General features: G+C 47.2%; 1 long non-coding RNA gene across 1 annotated transcript in view; it reads left to right on the top strand.

The window, feature by feature from the left end:
* Window positions 1–224: 224 nt before the first annotated feature.
* Window positions 225–18,926, top strand: part of LOC310882733 — a 35,554-nt gene continuing 16,852 nt past the window's right edge. Inside the window, exon 1 of the long non-coding RNA XR_014573119.1 lies at window positions 225–6,269. This is a non-coding gene — a long non-coding RNA (uncharacterized lncRNA). The remainder of the gene's footprint in view (window positions 6,270–18,926) is intronic.

The following is an 18,926-nucleotide window of genomic DNA, read 5'->3' as shown; positions in this document are numbered from 1 at the left end:
GGGGATGCAGTGCAGTGAGTGCAGAGAGTGCACTGGCACCACTGGGGATGGGTTTCAAGCCAACTGCATTAACCGCTCATGCTTCTTTCTTATGAGACGTTAGTAAACCAATTACATAGCCTTGTCAAGACTAAATCACAGGTAAAAACCCTGTACATCTCATGTGGCCAACCACTCCCAACTAGGATTCCAAGAACCAGGAGGTTCGGTGAAAATAGGGCTAGTGCTATTAGAGGGGTGATTATTAGGGTAAGCCCTAAGCTGTCTTTAATGGAGAAGTATGGGTGGAATGGGATTTTGTCGCAGTCTGATACGATTCCTAGTGGGTTATTTGAGCCTGATTCGTGTAGGAAGGTTAGGTGGACTAGGGTGATTCCTGCAATTAGGAAGGGCAGTAGGAAGTGGATGGCGAAGAATCGGGTTAAGGTTGGATTGTCTACTGAGAATCCTCCTCAGGCTCATTCTACTAGAGTTTGCCCAATGTACGGGATGGCTGAGAATAGGTTGGTGATTACGGTGGCCCCTCAGAATGACATTTGTCCTCATGGTAGGACATACCCTACGAAGGCAGTTGCTATTAGGGTGAGTAGGAGGATTACTCCTGTGTTTCAGGTTTCTTTGTATAGGTAGGAGCCGTAGTAGAGGCCTCGTCCGATGTGTAAGTAGATGCAGATAAAGAAGAGCGAAGCACCGTTGGCGTGGAGGTTGCGGATGAGCCATCCGTACTGGACGTCTCGGCATGTGTGAGCTACTGAGGAGAAGGCGAGTGAAGTGTCTGCGGTGTAGTGTATGGCTAGTAGCAGGCCTGTTAGGATTTGTGTGGCTAAGCAGATGGCTAGAAGGGAGCCAAAGTTTCATCAGGCAGAGATGTTGGAGGGGGCGGGTAGGTCGATTAGGGAGTTGTTGATTATTTTTAGTAGGGGATGGGATTTGCGGATGTTAGGGGCCATTAGTGAGTCTGTGTGTTATTAGGATTATTACCAGGATGGAGAGGGCGAAGGATCCTAGGTAGGCCTTAATTAGCCCTGTGTGTATTGAGGTTGCGGCTTTGCTTGCGGCTACTTGTAGTTCAGCAAGGCCCTCTGGCCCTATTTTTTTGAGTCAGGAGAGGTCGATCAAGTGTAGGGCAATGTTTTGTCCCTTTTCTAGTAGGTTTTTGGAGAAGAATCGGTGTACTAGGGGGTTGAAGTACCCTAATGCAGAGGAGAAGTTTATGAGGGGGTTTGGTTTGGGGTGAGTGAGGGTGTGTGTTATGTTCGATAGTTCTAGGGCTAGGATGATTCCTAGGATTGTTATGAGGATGGCAGCGGTTTTGGTGATAAGGGGTATGGTTACTGGGGGGGTTTTGGTTGGTGTGATGAAAGAGGTAATGATTATTCCTGCTGTAATGCTGCCTAGGGCGAGTCGGGTTAGGGGGGCGGTGATTAGTGGGTTGTTTTCGTTTATTGATACTATTGGGGGGATTCGGGTTTGTCCAGCTTGGACTAGGATGGTTATGCGGATGCTGTAGGTTGCGGTGAATGCTGTGGCTATAAGGGTTAGGAGTAGGGCTCAAGTATTTAGGTATGATGTGTTTAAGCTTTCGATGATGAGGTCTTTTGAGTAGAATCCGGCTAGGAATGGGGTTCCTATCAGCGCCAGGTTTCCGATGGTTAGGCAGGAAGTAGTGACTGGGAGTATTTTCTGTAGGCCTCCTATCTTTCGGATATCTTGTTCTCCGTTTAGGTTGTGGATGATAGACCCTGAGCATAGGAATAGTATGGCTTTAAAGAAGGCATGGGTTGAGATGTGTAGGAAGGCTAGTTGTGGGAGGTTTAGTCCGATAGTGACTATTATTAGTCCTAGTTGGCTGGATGTTGAGAAAGCAATGATTTTTTTGATGTCATTTTGGGTTAGGGCGCATGTGGCAGCGAATAGGGTTGATAGAGCACCTAGGCATAGGCAGGCAGTTAGGGCTGTCTGGTTGGTGGCTAGCAGGGGGTGCATGCGGATGAGCAGGAAGATTCCGGCTACTACTATGGTACTGGAGTGCAGTAGGGCTGATACTGGGGTGGGGCCTTCTATTGCTGCGGGCAGTCATGGGTGGAGTCCAAATTGGGCGGATTTTCCTGCGGCTGCGAGGATTAATCCTATGAGGGGGAGGATTGGGGTTTGGTGGGGGTGTACGGCTTGTTGGATCTCTCAGGTGTTGAATGTTGAAGCTAGTCATGCTATGCTCAGGATCAGTCCGATGTCTCCGATTCGGTTGTAGATTACGGCTCGTAGGGCGGCGGTGTTGGCATCTGCTCGGCCTTGTCATCAGCCGATGAGAAGGAAGGACATGATTCGTACTCCTTCCCAGCCTACGAATAGGAGGAATATGTTGTTTGCGGTTGTTAGGAGGAGTATGGCGACTAGGAATGTCAGTAGGTAGGTGAAAAATTTTGTTACGTATGGCTCTGAGGCCATGTATCATATGGCGAATTGTAGGATTGATCATGTTACAAATAGGGTGATTGGAAGAAATGTTATTGAGTATTGGTCTATTTTTAGGCTCAGGGGGATTTTAAAGTTTATAATGAATTTTCACTCCCAGTGGCAGGTGACAGATTCTACTCCCGAGTAGATGAATGCGGTTGTAGGGGCTAGGCTAATTAGGAATGCGGTTTTAACAGCGCGGGTGGTGGCTTGTGGGGTGTTTTTAAAGTTTTTAAATAGAAATGGCAGGATGATTGGGGTTAGGAGGATTGTCAGCGTGAGTAGTGTGAGGGAGTTGATTAGTAGTGTGGGGTTCACTACTTTTACTTGGATTTGCACCAAGATGGGTGGTTCCTAAGACCAGTGGATTGCTGTTATCCTTTAAAAGTAAGGGGGCTGAGGTTTTAGGCTCAGATGTAAGAGTTAGCAGCTCTTGTTGGTTAAACCCTCCCCTCGGCAGGTAAGAAGGTTTGAACTTCTATTCTTAGAATCACAGTCTAATGTTTGGTTTAAACTATACTTGCATGAGGGGATTCCGGAGATCAGTTCGGGTTTGAGGATTAGGAGGAATATTGGGATAATGTGGAGTGTTATGAGCAGGTGTTCTCGCGTGGTTGAGTTTTGCATAGATGTGATGTGGGAGGGGATTGAGCCTCGTTGGGTCATTAGTAGTATGAATAAGGTGTAGGAGGCGGTTAGTAGGGTTGCGATTCCTGTTAGGATGATCGTGAAGGCAGATCAGTTGAATAAGGTGATTATAATGGTTAGCTCTGCTATGAGGTTTGTTGTTGGGGGTAAGGCTATGTTTGTTAGATTGGCCAGCAATCATCAGGTAGCTATGAGTGGTAGGAGAGGTTGTAGGCCTCGTGTGAGTAGTAGAATTCGGCTGTGCGTACGTTCATAGTTTGTGTTGGCTAGGCAGAATAGTATGGAGGAAGTTAGTCCATGGGAAATTATTAGGATCATTGCCCCTGAGAATGATCAGTGGGTTTGGATTATTCCTGCGGCGATAACTAGGCCTATGTGGCTAACGGATGAATAAGCGATTAGTGATTTTAGGTCTGTCTGTCGTAGGCAGATTGAGCTAGTCATTAGGGCGCCTCATAGGGCCAGGGTTAGGAAGGGGTAGTGCAGGAGGTTGGACAGTGGGCCCATAAATAGAGTGACTCGTATAATTCCGTATCCTCCTAGCTTTAGTAGTAGGGCGGCGAGGAGTATTGAGCCTGCGATGGGTGCTTCTACGTGGGCTTTTGGCAGTCAGAGGTGTAGGCCGTATAGTGGGGCTTTTACTATGAATGCTATGAGCAGTGCTAGACCTGATAGTATTCCTGTCCATGAGGTGGATAGGGTTGGGTGGGTTAGTTGTAGGGTTGGCAGGTGCAGGGTGCCAATTTTCACGTATAGGTGTATGATTGTGATTAGCAGGGGTAGAGAGCTTACTGGCGTGTAGAATAGCAGGTAGATGCCAGCGCTTAGGCGTTCTGGTTGGTTCCCCCATCGGGTGATTAAGATTAGGGTGGGAATGAGGGTTGCTTCAAATGAGATGTAAAATAGTGCTAGTTCTGTGGTGGAAAAGGCTAGTAGGATGAATGGCTGGACTGCGACTAAGGTTGAGATAAAGATTCGTTTGCGTTGTAGGGGTTCTTGTTGCAGGTGGTTTTGGCTTGCTATGATTATGAGTGGGAGTAGTCAGCAGGATAGTACTAGGAGGGGGGATGAGATTTGGTCAATTCCTGTTCAGTTGGATAAAAATTTGTAGGGGTAGTAGGTTGGGATTAATCACTGTAGGCTTAGGGCAGCGATTAGGAGGCTGTATAAGGTGGTGTTAGTCCATAGAAATTTTGGTGGAGACAGCAGGGCTGTTGGAAGAAGTATGATTGTGGGTAGGATGATTTTTAGCATTGCAGGAGGTTTAGGTTGTGTAGATGGTCGGAGCCATGTGTGCGGGTGGAGGCTACTAGGATGGCCAGGCCTGTGCCCGCCTCACACGCTGAGAAGGTTAGCATGAGAATTGGTACCATGGTGAATGAGGAGACTTGGTTTTCGATGGATCATATTGATAGGCCTATGAATATCGATAATATTATGCTTTCAAGGCATAGTAGGGCGGATACTAGGTGGGTTCGGTGGAAGGCTAGTCCTAGTCCGCTGAAAATGAAGGCTGAGTAGAAGCTTAAATGTAGGGGCGACATAAGAAAGTTACAGGGTTGGCTGTAATCTGCTGGGTCGAAACCAGCTATCTTTTTGGTTAGACTAACTTTCTGTTATTCTGCTCATTCTAGGCCCCCTTGAATTCACTCGTAGGCCAGTCCGAGTGTTAGGAGAAGGAGGATCACTACAGTTCAGGTGAGGGTCATTAGGGGGGATTGGAGTTGGACGGCTCATGGCAGGGGGAGTAGGAGGGCGATTTCTAGGTCGAATAGGACGAACAGGATGGCTACTGAGGAAGAATCGGACTGAGAATGGTAATCGAGCAGATCCAAGTGGGTCGAATCCACATTCGTACGGTGAGAGTTTCTCTGAGTCGGGGTTTATTTGGGCGAGTCAGAAGTTTAATGCGGTTAGGGCGGCGCTTAGGATTGATGATAGGGCGAATATGAACATGAGTGCGTTCATTGCTCTCCTCTGGGTTTATACCAGATTCTAGAGATTGGAAGTCAATTGTAATTAATATACTAGAAGAGCAAGATCCTCATCAGTAGATGGTTATGTAAAGGAATAGTCAGATGACGTCTACGAAGTGTCAGTATCAGGCTGCTGCCTCGAATCCGAAGTGGTGGTCTGATGTAAAGTGGAACTTGATCAGTCGGAAGAGGCAGACGGTCAGGAAGGAGGATCCGATGATTACGTGGAGTCCGTGGAATCCAGTGGCAACGAAGAAGGTAGATCCGTAGACGCTATCGGCGATTGAGAATGGGGCTTCGTGGTATTCTATTGCTTGTAGGGCTGTGAAGTAGAATCCCAGGAGGATCGTTAGGGTTAGGGCGTGGATGGCGTGTTTTCGGTTTCCTTCTGTGATGCTGTGATGGGCTCACGTTACGGTAACGCCTGAGGCTAGTAGGATGGCTGTGTTTAGTAGGGGGACTTCTATCGGGTTGAGTGGTTTAATTCCTGTTGGGGGTCATTGGCCTCCTAGTTCTGGGGTTGGGGCCAGGCTCGAGTGGAAGAACGCTCAGAAGAACCCTAAGAAGAAGAATGCTTCGGATGTGATGAAAAGGATTATGCCGTATCGTAGGCCTTTTTGGACTGTGGGAGTGTGATGGCCTTGGAAGGTGCTTTCTCGTACAATGTCTCGTCATCATTGGAGTATTACTAGGAGTATTGAGATGAGGCCTAGGGTTAGTAGTATGGATGAGTTGTAGTGGAATCACATGATTAATCCTGAGGTTGTGAGTAGGGCGGCGGCTGCCCCGAAGATTGGTCAAGGGCTTGGGTCAACTATGTGGTATGAGTGTGCTTGGTGTGCCATTAGATGTTTTCTTGTAAGTATAGGCTTAGAAGGAGCACGAAGACGTAGGCCTGGATTATGGCTACTGCTACTTCTAGGATGGTTAGGAGTAGTAGGATGATTATTGTTAGGATGGATACTGCAGGAAGGGTGGGTATTAATGCAATGGAGGCTGTAGAGATGAGTTGGATGAGTAAGTGTCCTGCTGTAAGGTTGGCTGTAAGGCGGACTCCGAGGGCTAGGGGGCGGATTAGTAGGCTGGTTGTTTCGATCAGGATTAGTGCGGGGATTAGGGGTGTAGGGGTACCTTCGGGTAATAGGTGGGCTAAAGAGGCTGATGGTTGGTTTCGTAGGCCTGTTAGTAGTGTGGCGAGCCATAGTGGGAAGGCTAGGGCTATGTTCATAGATAGTTGGGTGGTTGGGGTGAATGTATATGGAAGGAGGCCTAGAAGGTTGATTGTAAGAAGTATGATTATTAGGGATGTAAATATTATGGCTCATTTGTGGCCATTTTTGTTGAGTGGGACTATTAGTTGTTTTGTGATTAGGTGAAGGAGTCATGTTTGGATAGTAGAAAGGCGGTTGTCGATTCATCGGTTGTTTGGGGACGGGAATAGTAGGGCTGGGAAGAGTAGGGATAGTAGGATTAAGGGGATGCCGAATAGATTGGGGCTGGAAAATTGGTCAAAGAAGCTTAGGTTCATGGTCAGGATCATGGTGTGGGTTTGGTAGTGAGGGAGGTCTTATTTGATGGGGGGTTGGTTGTGGTGAAGGCTAGTAGTTTTGGTTGGATGAGGAGTGCTAGGGTTAATCAGGTTATAATTATGATTGAAAATCATGGTGCGGGGTTAAGCTGTGGCATATCATTAAGGAGGGGGAAGTCCCTCTTTGGCTAGCTTAAAAGGCTAGTGCTGTTGCATAGCTTCTTAATGATTAGGATGATGATAGAAGGGACGATCAGGCCTCGAAATGTGGGAGTGGGGTTGATTCTACTACAATGGGTATGTAGCTGTGATTAGCCCCGCAAATTTCTGAGCATTGTCCGTAAAAAATCCCAGGCCGGGTGGTAATGAATGAAGTTTGGTTTAGTCGGCCTGGGATTGCGTCTGTTTTAACTCCGAGCGTTGGGACTGCTCAGGAGTGGAGTACGTCTCCTGCAGTAATGATCATGCGGATGGGGGATTCTATTGGGATAACTACGCGGTGGTCAACTTCTAGCAGTCGGAAGTGGCCGTTGGGTAAGTCTGGGGTGGGCACTATGTAGGAGTCGAATGATAGGTCTTTGAAGTCTGTGTATTCGTAGCTTCAGTATCATTGGTGGCCGATGGCTTTTAGGGTGAGGTCTGGTTCGTCGATTTCGTCCATTATGTAGAGGATTTGTAGGGATGGGAGGGCGAGGAGTACCAGGACGATAGCAGGTAGGATTGTCCAGATCAGCTCTACTTCTTGGGCGTCTACAGCATTGGACGAGAGTTTTTCTGTTAGTATGTGGGCTAAAAGGTAGAGAACTAGGCTGCAGATAGCTAGGGCAACGATTAGGGCGTGGTCGTGGAATTCAACGAGTTCTTCTATGATGGGTGATGAGGCGTCTTGGAATCCTAGTTGGGAGTGGTTGGCCACATGAGATGTACAGGATTTTTACCTGTGATTTAGTCTTGACAAGGCTATGTAATTGGTTTACTAACGTCTCATAAGAAAGAAGCATGAGCGGTTAATGCAGTTGGCTTGAAACCAGCATGTGAGGGTTCGATTCCTTCCTTTCTTGTACTTGGACGAAGGCCGGTTCCTCGAAAGTATGGTATGGGGGAGGGCAGCCGTGGATTCATTCAACGTTTGTGGTAGTTAGTTCTGGTTGTAGGACTTTTCGTTTGGCCGAAAAGGCTTCTCAGATGATGAATATTAGTATGATTACGGCTACTATTGAGATTAGGGAGCCGATGGAGGAAATGGTGTTTCATAGTGTGTAGGCGTCGGGATAGTCCGAGTATCGTCGGGGTATTCCTGCTAGGCCTAGGAAGTGCTGGGGGAAGAACGTTAGGTTTACTCCTGTAAATATTACCCCGAAGTGGGCTTTTGCTCATGTTTGGTGTAGGGTAAACCCAGTGAGTAGTGGGAATCAGTGAGTAAATCCTGCTAGAATGGCAAAGACGGCGCCTATGGATAGGACGTAGTGGAAGTGGGCAACTACGTAGTACGTGTCGTGCAGGGCGATGTCTAGGGAAGAGTTTGCAAGAACGATTCCTGTTAATCCTCCGATGGTAAATAGGAAGATAAATCCTAGAGCTCATAGTATTGGGGGGGTCTCATTTGATTGTTCCTCCGTGCAGGGTGGCTAGTCAGCTAAATACTTTGATTCCGGTAGGGATGGCAATGATTATAGTGGCTGATGTAAAGTAGGCTCGGGTATCAACGTCTATTCCTACTGTAAACATGTGGTGAGCTCAGACGATGAATCCTAGGAAGCCGATGGATAGTATGGCTCAGACTATTCCCATGTAGCCGAAGGGCTCCTTTTTGCCTGAGTAGTACGTGACTACGTGTGAGATGATTCCGAACCCCGGTAGGATCAGAATATAGACTTCTGGGTGTCCGAAGAATCAGAATAGGTGTTGGTACAGGATTGGGTCTCCTCCTCCAGCGGGGTCGAAGAATGTGGTGTTTAGGTTTCGATCAGTTAGTAATATTGTAATACCGGCGGCGAGTACGGGGAGTGATAGAAGGAGTAGGATGGCGGTAATTAGTACGGATCAGACAAATAGTGTCCACTTCCACTACGTCCTATCCATAGGCGCCGTCTTTGCCATTCTAGCAGGATTTACTCACTGATTCCCACTACTCACTGGGTTTACCCTACACCAAACATGAGCAAAAGCCCACTTCGGGGTAATATTTACAGGAGTAAACCTAACGTTCTTCCCCCAGCACTTCCTAGGCCTAGCAGGAATACCCCGACGATACTCGGACTATCCCGACGCCTACACACTATGAAACACCATTTCCTCCTAGTCCTAGGACTTAGAGAAACTCCAGTACTAAAAATAGTAAACACAAGCAATAATTTCATATACTTCACTCTCACTCACCACTCAACTATCAGCTAACCACACCCCCGTCCACATAGCTTAACACAAAGCATGGCACTGAAGTTGCCAAGATGGCATAAAACATGCCTGCGGACAAAAGACTTAGTCCTAACCTTACGGTTGGTTTTTGCTAAATATATACATGCAAGTATCCGCGCCCCAGTGTAAACGCCCTCGACCACCTACCCCCATACAGGCCTTGAGGAGCGGGTATCAGGCACACCCAAGTAGTAGCCCAAGACGCCTCGCTAAGCCACGCCCCCACGGGTATTCAGCAGTAATTAACATTAAGCAATGAGTGCAAACTTGACTTAGTTATAGCAACAGCCTAACTTCAAGGGTTGGTAAATCTTGTGCCAGCCACCGCGGTCATACAAGAAACCCAAATCAACCGTCCTATTGACACGGCGTAAAGAGTGGTAAAATGCCTATCCTAGCTAACTAAGATCAAAATGCAACTGAGCTGTCATAAGCCCAAGATGCACCTAAACACACCATTAAGATGATCTTAGGAACTAACGACTGATTTAAACCCACGAAAGCCAGGGCCCAAACTGGGATTAGATACCCCACTATGCCTGGCCCTAAATCTTGATACTTACTTTACCGAAGTATCCGCCAGAGAACTACGAGCACAAACGCTTAAAACTCTAAGGACTTGGCGGTGCCCCAAACCCACCTAGAGGAGCCTGTTCTACAATCGATAATCCCCGATTAACCCAACCACCCCTTGCCAACACAGCCTACATACCGCCGTCGCCAGCCCACCTCGAATGAGAGCACAACAGTGGACACAATAGCACCCCGCTAATAAGACAGGTCAAGGTATAGCCTATGGAGTGGAAGAAATGGGCTACATTCCCTATTCATAGGGCACACGGAAAGAAGCGTGAAACCACTTCTGGAAGGCGGATTTAGCAGTAAAGTGGGACAATAGAGCCTACTTTAAGCCGGCCCTGGGGCACGTACATACCGCCCGTCACCCTCCTCAAAAGCCACATCCCACATAACTAATACCATAAATACGCTGAAGATGAGGTAAGTCGTAACAAGGTAAGTGTACCGGAAGGTGTACTTAGAATATCAAGACGTAGCTATAACACCAAAGCACTCAGCTTACACCTGAAAGATATCTACTAGACCGGATCGTCTTGAAGCCCCCCCTCTAGCTCAACCACACAAATAGTACACCAAAACTAAAGAATTTACTAAACTAATTAAAGTAAAGCATTTTACAGTCTTAGTATAGGCGATAGAAAAGACACTTAGACGCGATAGAGACCCCAGTACCGTAAGGGAAAGATGAAATAGCAGTGAAACAATCAAAGCGACAGACAGCAAAGATCAACCCTTGTACCTTTTGCATCATGGTTTAGCGAGAACAACCAAGCAAAGTGAACTAAAGTTTGCCCCCCCGAAACCCAAGCGAGCTACTTTCAAGCAGTTAAAGAGAGCGAACCCGTCTCTGTTGCAAAAGAGTGGGATGACTTGTCAGTAGAGGTGAAAAGCCAACCGAGCTGGGTGATAGCTGGTTACCTGTGAAACGAATCTAAGTTCCCCCTTAATCCTCCCTACCGGACATCCTGAACCCTAATGAGATGATTAAGAGCTATTTAATGGAGGGACAGCTCCATTAAAAAAGGACACAACCTCGACTAGCGGATAATTCTTACTACTGATCCTACCGTGGGCCCTAAAGCAGCCATCAAAAAAGAGTGCGTCAAAGCTCCACCACCTAAAAATACCAAAATAAGATGATTCCCTTATCACAAACAGGTCAACCTATGAATATAGGAGAATTAATGCTAAAATAAGTAACTCAGGGCCACACCCCTCTAACGGCGCAAGCTTACATAGAAACATTATTAACAGACCTAGACAGATACAAAAACCCCTACAAGACCACGTATTAACTAACCCTGTTAACCCGACTCAGGAGCGCCTATAAGAGCGATTAAAATCTGTGAAAGGAACTCGGCAAATTAATAAGGCCCGACTGTTTACCAAAAACATAGCCTTCAGCAAATTAAACAAGTATTGAAGGTGATGCCTGCCCGGTGACTTAGGTTTAACGGCCGCGGTATCCTAACCGTGCAAAGGTAGCGCAATCAATTGTCCCATAAATCGAGACTTGTATGAATGGCTAAACGAGGTCTTAACTGTCTCTCACAGATAATCAGTGAAATTGATCTCCCCGTGCAAAAGCGGGGATGTGAACATAAGACGAGAAGACCCTGTGGAACTTAAAAATCAACGACCACCGCGAATCCTCAATCAACCCCACTGGGGCCACTACCATCGCAGAGCCTGGTCGATATTTTTCGGTTGGGGCGACCTTGGAGGAGAACAAATCCTCCAAAAACAAGACCATACCTCTTTACCTAGAGCTACCCCTCAAAGTGCTAACAGTGACCAGACCCAATATAATTGATTAATGGACCAAGCTACCCCAGGGATAACAGCGCAATCCCCCTCAAGAGCCCATATCGACAGGGGGGTTTACGACCTCGATGTTGGATCAGGACATCCTAATGGTGCAGCCGCTATTAAGGGTTCGTTTGTTCAACGATTAACAGTCCTACGTGATCTGAGTTCAGACCGGAGCAATCCAGGTCGGTTTCTATCTATGACACACTCTCCCCAGTACGAAAGGACCGGGAAAGTGGGGCCAATACCACAAGCACGCCCCCCCCCTCTAAGCAGTGAAACCAACTAAACCGTGAAGAGGGCCTTCCCCCACCACTTTCAATCCTAGAAAAGGACCAGCTAGAGTGGCAGAGCCCGGCAAGTGCAGAAGGCTTAAGCCCTTTCCCCAGAGGTTCAAATCCTCTCCCTAGCTTCACCCATGATTCAAATAACAACACTAAGCTGCCTCGTTATATCCCTCCTATACATCATCCCAATCCTGATTGCCGTAGCCTTCCTAACCCTAGTAGAACGGAAAATCCTAAGCTACATACAATCCCGCAAAGGCCCTAACGTTGTCGGGCCTTTTGGCCTACTTCAACCATTTGCGGACGGACTGAAACTATTTACCAAAGAGCCCATCCGACCCTCTACCTCTTCCCCACTTCTATTCATTCTGATACCAATACTAGCCCTTGTCCTAGCCCTCACCACTTGAGCACCACTACCACTCCCATTTCCCCTAGCAGATCTAAACCTCGGAGTTCTCTTCCTAATAGCCATGTCAAGCCTAGCCGTCTACTCAGTCCTATGATCAGGCTGAGCCTCGAACTCAAAATACGCACTAATCGGAGCCCTACGGGCAGTAGCACAGACCATTTCATACGAAGTGACACTGGCCATAATCCTGCTATCAATAATCATACTAAGCGGAAGCTACACACTCAGCTCCTTTGCCGTCGCACAGGAGCCTCTATACTTCATTTTCTCCTCATGACCCCTAGCAATAATATGATACGTATCCACCCTAGCAGAGACAAACCGAGCTCCTTTTGACCTCACAGAGGGTGAATCTGAGCTAGTCTCAGGGTTTAACGTTGAATACGCCGCAGGACCCTTCGCCTTATTCTTCCTAGCTGAATATGCGAACATTATGCTAATAAATACACTTACAGCCATCATATTCCTAAACCCAAGCGCCCTAGGGCCACCCACAGAACTATTCCCCGTCATCCTAGCCACAAAAGTCCTCCTACTATCTTCTGGTTTCTTATGGGTCCGAGCTTCATACCCACGATTCCGATATGACCAACTAATGCACCTACTATGAAAAAACTTCCTACCCCTCACACTAGCTCTGTGCCTCTGACACATCAGCATACCTATCTGCTATGCAGGCCTACCTCCTTACATAAGGAAATGTGCCTGAACTACAAAGGGTCACTATGATAAAGTGAACATAGAGGTATAACAGCCCTCTCATTTCCTGTTGACCTTAGAAAAGTAGGAATTGAACCCACACAAGAGAAATCAAAATTCTCCATACTTCCCTTATATTATTTTCTAGTAGAGTCAGCTAATCAAGCTATCGGGCCCATACCCCGAAAATGATGGTTTAACCCCCTCCTCTACTAATGAACCCTTACGCGACCCCAATCATAACCTTCAGCCTCATCTTGGGCACCACAATCACAATTTCCAGCAACCACTGAGTTCTGGCCTGGACAGGACTGGAGATCAACGCACTAGCCATCATTCCCCTAATTGCCAAATCCCACCACCCACGAGCAGTAGAAGCCGCAACGAAATACTTCCTAACCCAAGCAGCTGCTTCCGCCCTGGTCCTATTCTCTAGCATAACCAATGCCTGAGTCACCGGCCAATGAGACATCACACAAATAAACCACCCAACCTCCTGTCTACTACTGACAGCAGCAATCGCTATTAAACTGGGCCTAGTGCCATTTCACTTCTGATTCCCAGAAGTACTACAAGGATCGCCACTAATAACAGCCCTGCTACTCTCGACCCTCATAAAATTCCCCCCACTAACCCTGCTCCTACTAACATCCAAATCCCTCGACCCAGCTCTACTCACCGCCATGGCCCTAGCCTCAACAGCACTAGGAGGCTGAATAGGACTGAACCAAACACAAACACGCAAAATCCTAGCCTTCTCGTCCATCTCCCACTTAGGCTGAATCGCCATCATCCTAGTTTACAGCCCCAAATTGGCCTTACTTACCTTCTACCTATACACAATCATAACATCAGCCGTATTCCTAGCCCTTAACAAAATCAAAGCCCTTAACCTATCCATGATCACAACCTCATGAACAAAAACCCCAGTGCTAAACGCCACCCTAATACTAGTACTTTTATCCCTAGCAGGCCTCCCCCCATTAACAGGCTTTATACCAAAGTGACTTATCATCCAAGAACTAACTAAACAGGAAATAACACCAGCAGCCATGGCAATTGCCATGCTATCACTGCTCAGCCTCTTCTTCTACCTACGCCTCGCATACCACTCAACAATTACCCTTCCCCCCAACTCCTCTAACCACATAAAACAATGATACACTAGCAAAGCCCCAAGCACACCTACTGCGGTCCTTGCCTCACTATCAATCCTCTTACTTCCCCTGTCCCCAATAATACATGCCATTGTCTAGAAACTTAGGATAACACCCCAAACCGAAGGCCTTCAAAGCCTTAAATAAGAGTTAAACCCTCTTAGTTTCTGCACATTAAGACTTACAGAATATTAACCTGTATCTTCTGAATGCAAGTCAGACGCTTTAATTAAGCTAAAGCCTCCCTAGACAGATGGGCTTCGATCCCACAAAACTCTAGTTAACAGCTAAATGCCTAAACCAATTGGCTTCTGCCTACAAAGACCCTGACGCACCCTAGTGCGCATCGATGAGCTTGCAACTCAACATGAATTTCACTACAGAGCCGATAAGAAGAGGAATTAAACCTCTGTAAAAAGGACTACAGCCTAACGCTTCAACACTCAGCCATCTTACCCGTCACCTTCATCAACCGATGACTATTTTCCACTAACCATAAGGATATTGGCACCCTGTACCTCATCTTCGGGGCATGAGCAGGAATAGTCGGCACCGCACTCAGCCTATTAATCCGCGCAGAACTAGGACAACCAGGAACTCTCCTAGGCGACGACCAAATTTACAATGTAATCGTTACCGCTCACGCCTTTGTAATAAGCTTCTTTATAGTCATACCCATCATGATCGGAGGATTCGGCAACTGATTAGTCCCCCTCATAATCGGTGCCCCCGACATAGCATTCCCGCGAATAAACAACATAAGCTTTTGACTCCTCCCCCCATCATTCCTCCTCCTACTAGCCTCATCCACTGTAGAAGCTGGCGCCGGCACAGGCTGAACTGTCTACCCTCCCCTAGCAGGTGACCTTGCCCACGCCGGAGCTTCAGTAGACCTGGCTATCTTCTCACTCCACTTAGCCGGTATCTCCTCCATCCTTGGGGCCATCAACTTTATCACCACAGCCATCAACATAAAACCCCCCGCACTCTCACAATACCAAACCCCACTATTTGTCTGATCCGTACTAATTACCGCCATCCTACTCCTTCTATCACTCCCCGTACTCGCCGCCGGTATTACAATATTACTAACTGATCGAAACCTAAACACCACATTCTTCGACCCCGCTGGAGGAGGAGACCCAATCCTGTACCAACACCTATTCTGATTCTTCGGACACCCAGAAGTCTATATTCTGATCCTACCGGGGTTCGGAATCATCTCACACGTAGTCACGTACTACTCAGGCAAAAAGGAGCCCTTCGGCTACATGGGAATAGTCTGAGCCATACTATCCATCGGCTTCCTAGGATTCATCGTCTGAGCTCACCACATGTTTACAGTAGGAATAGACGTTGATACCCGAGCCTACTTTACATCAGCCACTATAATCATTGCCATCCCTACCGGAATCAAAGTATTTAGCTGACTAGCCACCCTGCACGGAGGAACAATCAAATGAGACCCCCCCCAATACTATGAGCTCTAGGATTTATCTTCCTATTTACCATCGGAGGATTAACAGGAATCGTTCTTGCAAACTCTTCCCTAGACATCGCCCTGCACGACACGTACTACGTAGTTGCCCACTTCCACTACGTCCTATCCATAGGCGCCGTCTTTGCCATTCTAGCAGGATTTACTCACTGATTCCCACTACTCACTGGGTTTACCCTACACCAAACATGAGCAAAAGCCCACTTCGGGGTAATATTTACAGGAGTAAACCTAACGTTCTTCCCCCAGCACTTCCTAGGCCTAGCAGGAATACCCCGACGATACTCGGACTATCCCGACGCCTACACACTATGAAACACCATTTCCTCCTAGTCCTAGGACTTAGAGAAACTCCAGTACTAAAAATAGTAAACACAAGCAATAATTTCATATACTTCACTCTCACTCACCACTCAACTATCAGCTAACCACACCCCCGTCCACATAGCTTAACACAAAGCATGGCACTGAAGTTGCCAAGATGGCATAAAACATGCCTGCGGACAAAAGACTTAGTCCTAACCTTACGGTTGGTTTTTGCTAAATATATACATGCAAGTATCCGCGCCCCAGTGTAAACGCCCTCGACCACCTACCCCCATACAGGCCTTGAGGAGCGGGTATCAGGCACACCCAAGTAGTAGCCCAAGACGCCTCGCTAAGCCACGCCCCCACGGGTATTCAGCAGTAATTAACATTAAGCAATGAGTGCAAACTTGACTTAGTTATAGCAACAGCCTAACTTCAAGGGTTGGTAAATCTTGTGCCAGCCACCGCGGTCATACAAGAAACCCAAATCAACCGTCCTATTGACACGGCGTAAAGAGTGGTAAAATGCCTATCCTAGCTAACTAAGATCAAAATGCAACTGAGCTGTCATAAGCCCAAGATGCACCTAAACACACCATTAAGATGATCTTAGGAACTAACGACTGATTTAAACCCACGAAAGCCAGGGCCCAAACTGGGATTAGATACCCCACTATGCCTGGCCCTAAATCTTGATACTTACTTTACCGAAGTATCCGCCAGAGAACTACGAGCACAAACGCTTAAAACTCTAAGGACTTGGCGGTGCCCCAAACCCACCTAGAGGAGCCTGTTCTACAATCGATAATCCCCGATTAACCCAACCACCCCTTGCCAACACAGCCTACATACCGCCGTCGCCAGCCCACCTCGAATGAGAGCACAACAGTGGACACAATAGCACCCCGCTAATAAGACAGGTCAAGGTATAGCCTATGGAGTGGAAGAAATGGGCTACATTCCCTATTCATAGGGCACACGGAAAGAAGCGTGAAACCACTTCTGGAAGGCGGATTTAGCAGTAAAGTGGGACAATAGAGCCTACTTTAAGCCGGCCCTGGGGCACGTACATGGTTAAACATGACTGTTAGTAGTGTGGCGAGCCATAGTGGGAAGGCTAGGGCTATGTTCATAGATAGTTGGGTGGTTGGGGTGAATGTATATGGAAGGAGGCCTAGAAGGTTGATTGTAAGAAGTATGATTATTAGGGATGTAAATATTATGGCTCATTTGTGGCCATTTTTGTTGAGTGGGACTATTAGTTGTTTTGTGATTAGGTGAAGGAGTCATGTTTGGATAGTAGAAAGGCGGTTGTTGATTCATCGGTTGTTTGGGGACGGGAATAGTAGGGCTGGGAAGAGTAGGGATAGTAGGATTAAGGGGATGCCAAATAGATTGGGGCTGGAAAATTGGTCAAAGAAGCTTAGGTTCATGGTCAGGATCATGGTGTGGGTTTGGTAGTGAGGGAGGTCTTATTTGATGGGGGGTTGGTTGTGGTGAAGGCTAGTAGTTTTGGTTGGATGAGGAGTGCTAGGGTTAATCAGGTTATAATTATGATTGAAAATCATGGTGCGGGGTTAAGCTGTGGCATATCATTAAGGAGGGGGAAGTCCCTCTTTGGCTAGCTTAAAAGGCTAGTGCTGTTGCATAGCTTCTTAATGATTAGGATGATGATAGAAGGGACGATCAGGCCTCGAAATGTGGGAGTGGGGTTGATTCTACTACAATGGGTATGTAGCTGTGATTAGCCCCGCAAATTTCTGAGCATTGTCCGTAAAAAATCCCAGGCCGGGTGGTAATGAATGAAGTTTGGTTTAGTCGGCCTGGGATTGCGTCTGTTTTAACTCCGAGCGTTGGGACTGCTCAGGAGTGGAGTACGTCTCCTGCAGTAATGATCACGCGGATGGGGGATTCTATTGGGATAACTACGCGGTGGTCAACTTCTAGCAGTCGGAAGTGGCCGTTGGGTAAGTCTGGGGTGGGCACTATGTAGGAGTCGAATGATAGGTCTTTGAAGTCTGTGTATTCGTAGCTTCAGTATCATTGGTGGCCGATGGCTTTTAGGGTGAGGTCTGGTTCGTCGATTTCGTCCATTATGTAGAGGATTTGTAGGGATGGGAGGGCGAGGAGTACCAGGACGATAGCAGGTAGGATTGTCCAGATCAGCTCTACTTCTTGGGCGTCTACAGCATTGGACGAGAGTTTTTCTGTTAGTATGTGGGCTAAAAGGTAGAGAACTAGGCTGCAGATAGCTAGGGCAACGATTAGGGCGTGGTCGTGGAATTCAACGAGTTCTTCTATGATGGGTGATGAGGCGTCTTGGAATCCTAGTTGGGAGTGGTTGGCCACATGAGATGTACAGGATTTTTACCTGTGATTTAGTCTTGACAAGGCTATGTAATTGGTTTACTAACGTCTCATAAGAAAGAAGCATGAGCGGTTAACCTCCTGGGAGACCCAGAAAACTTCACCCCAGCAAACCCACTAGTAACCCCACCACACATCAAGCCAGAATGATACTTCCTATTCGCCTACGCCATCCTACGTTCAATCCCAAATAAACTAGGAGGCGTATTAGCACTGGCCGCCTCCGTACTGATCCTATTCCTAATCCCATTCCTGCACAAATCAAAACAACGAGCAATAACATTCCGACCACTCTCCCAGCTCCTATTCTGAGTACTAGTCGCCGACCTCCTCGTCCTAACATGAGTAGGAAGCCAACCCGTCGAACACCCATTCATCATCATCGGCCAACTCGCTTCAATCGCCTACTTCACTATCCCCCTATTTCTCCTCCCCGCCGCAAGCGCCCTAGAAAACAAAATACTCAACTGCTAAATACTCTAATAGTTTATAAAAACATTGGTCTTGTAAACCAAAGATTGAAGACTTACCACTTCTTAGAGTACCCCAAACTCAGAAAAAAAGGACTCAAACCTTTATCTCCAGCTCCCAAAGCTGGCATTTTCAATAAACTATTCTCTGACCCTAACCCCTAAACCGCCCGAATAGCACCCCGCGACAACCCCCGCACAAGCTCCAATACAACAAACAAAGTCAACAACAGCCCCCAACCCGCCACTAAAAACATCCCTGCCCCATGTGAATAAAACATGGAAACTCCACTAAAATCCGACCGAACAACA

Source organism: Anser anser, assembly GCF_964211835.1.
Source record: "Anser anser genome assembly, chromosome: 16".
Lineage (NCBI taxonomy): Eukaryota > Metazoa > Chordata > Aves > Anseriformes > Anatidae > Anser > Anser anser.
The sequence above is the reverse complement of the archived record's forward strand: the minus strand, read 5'-3'. Positions and strand labels throughout refer to the sequence as shown.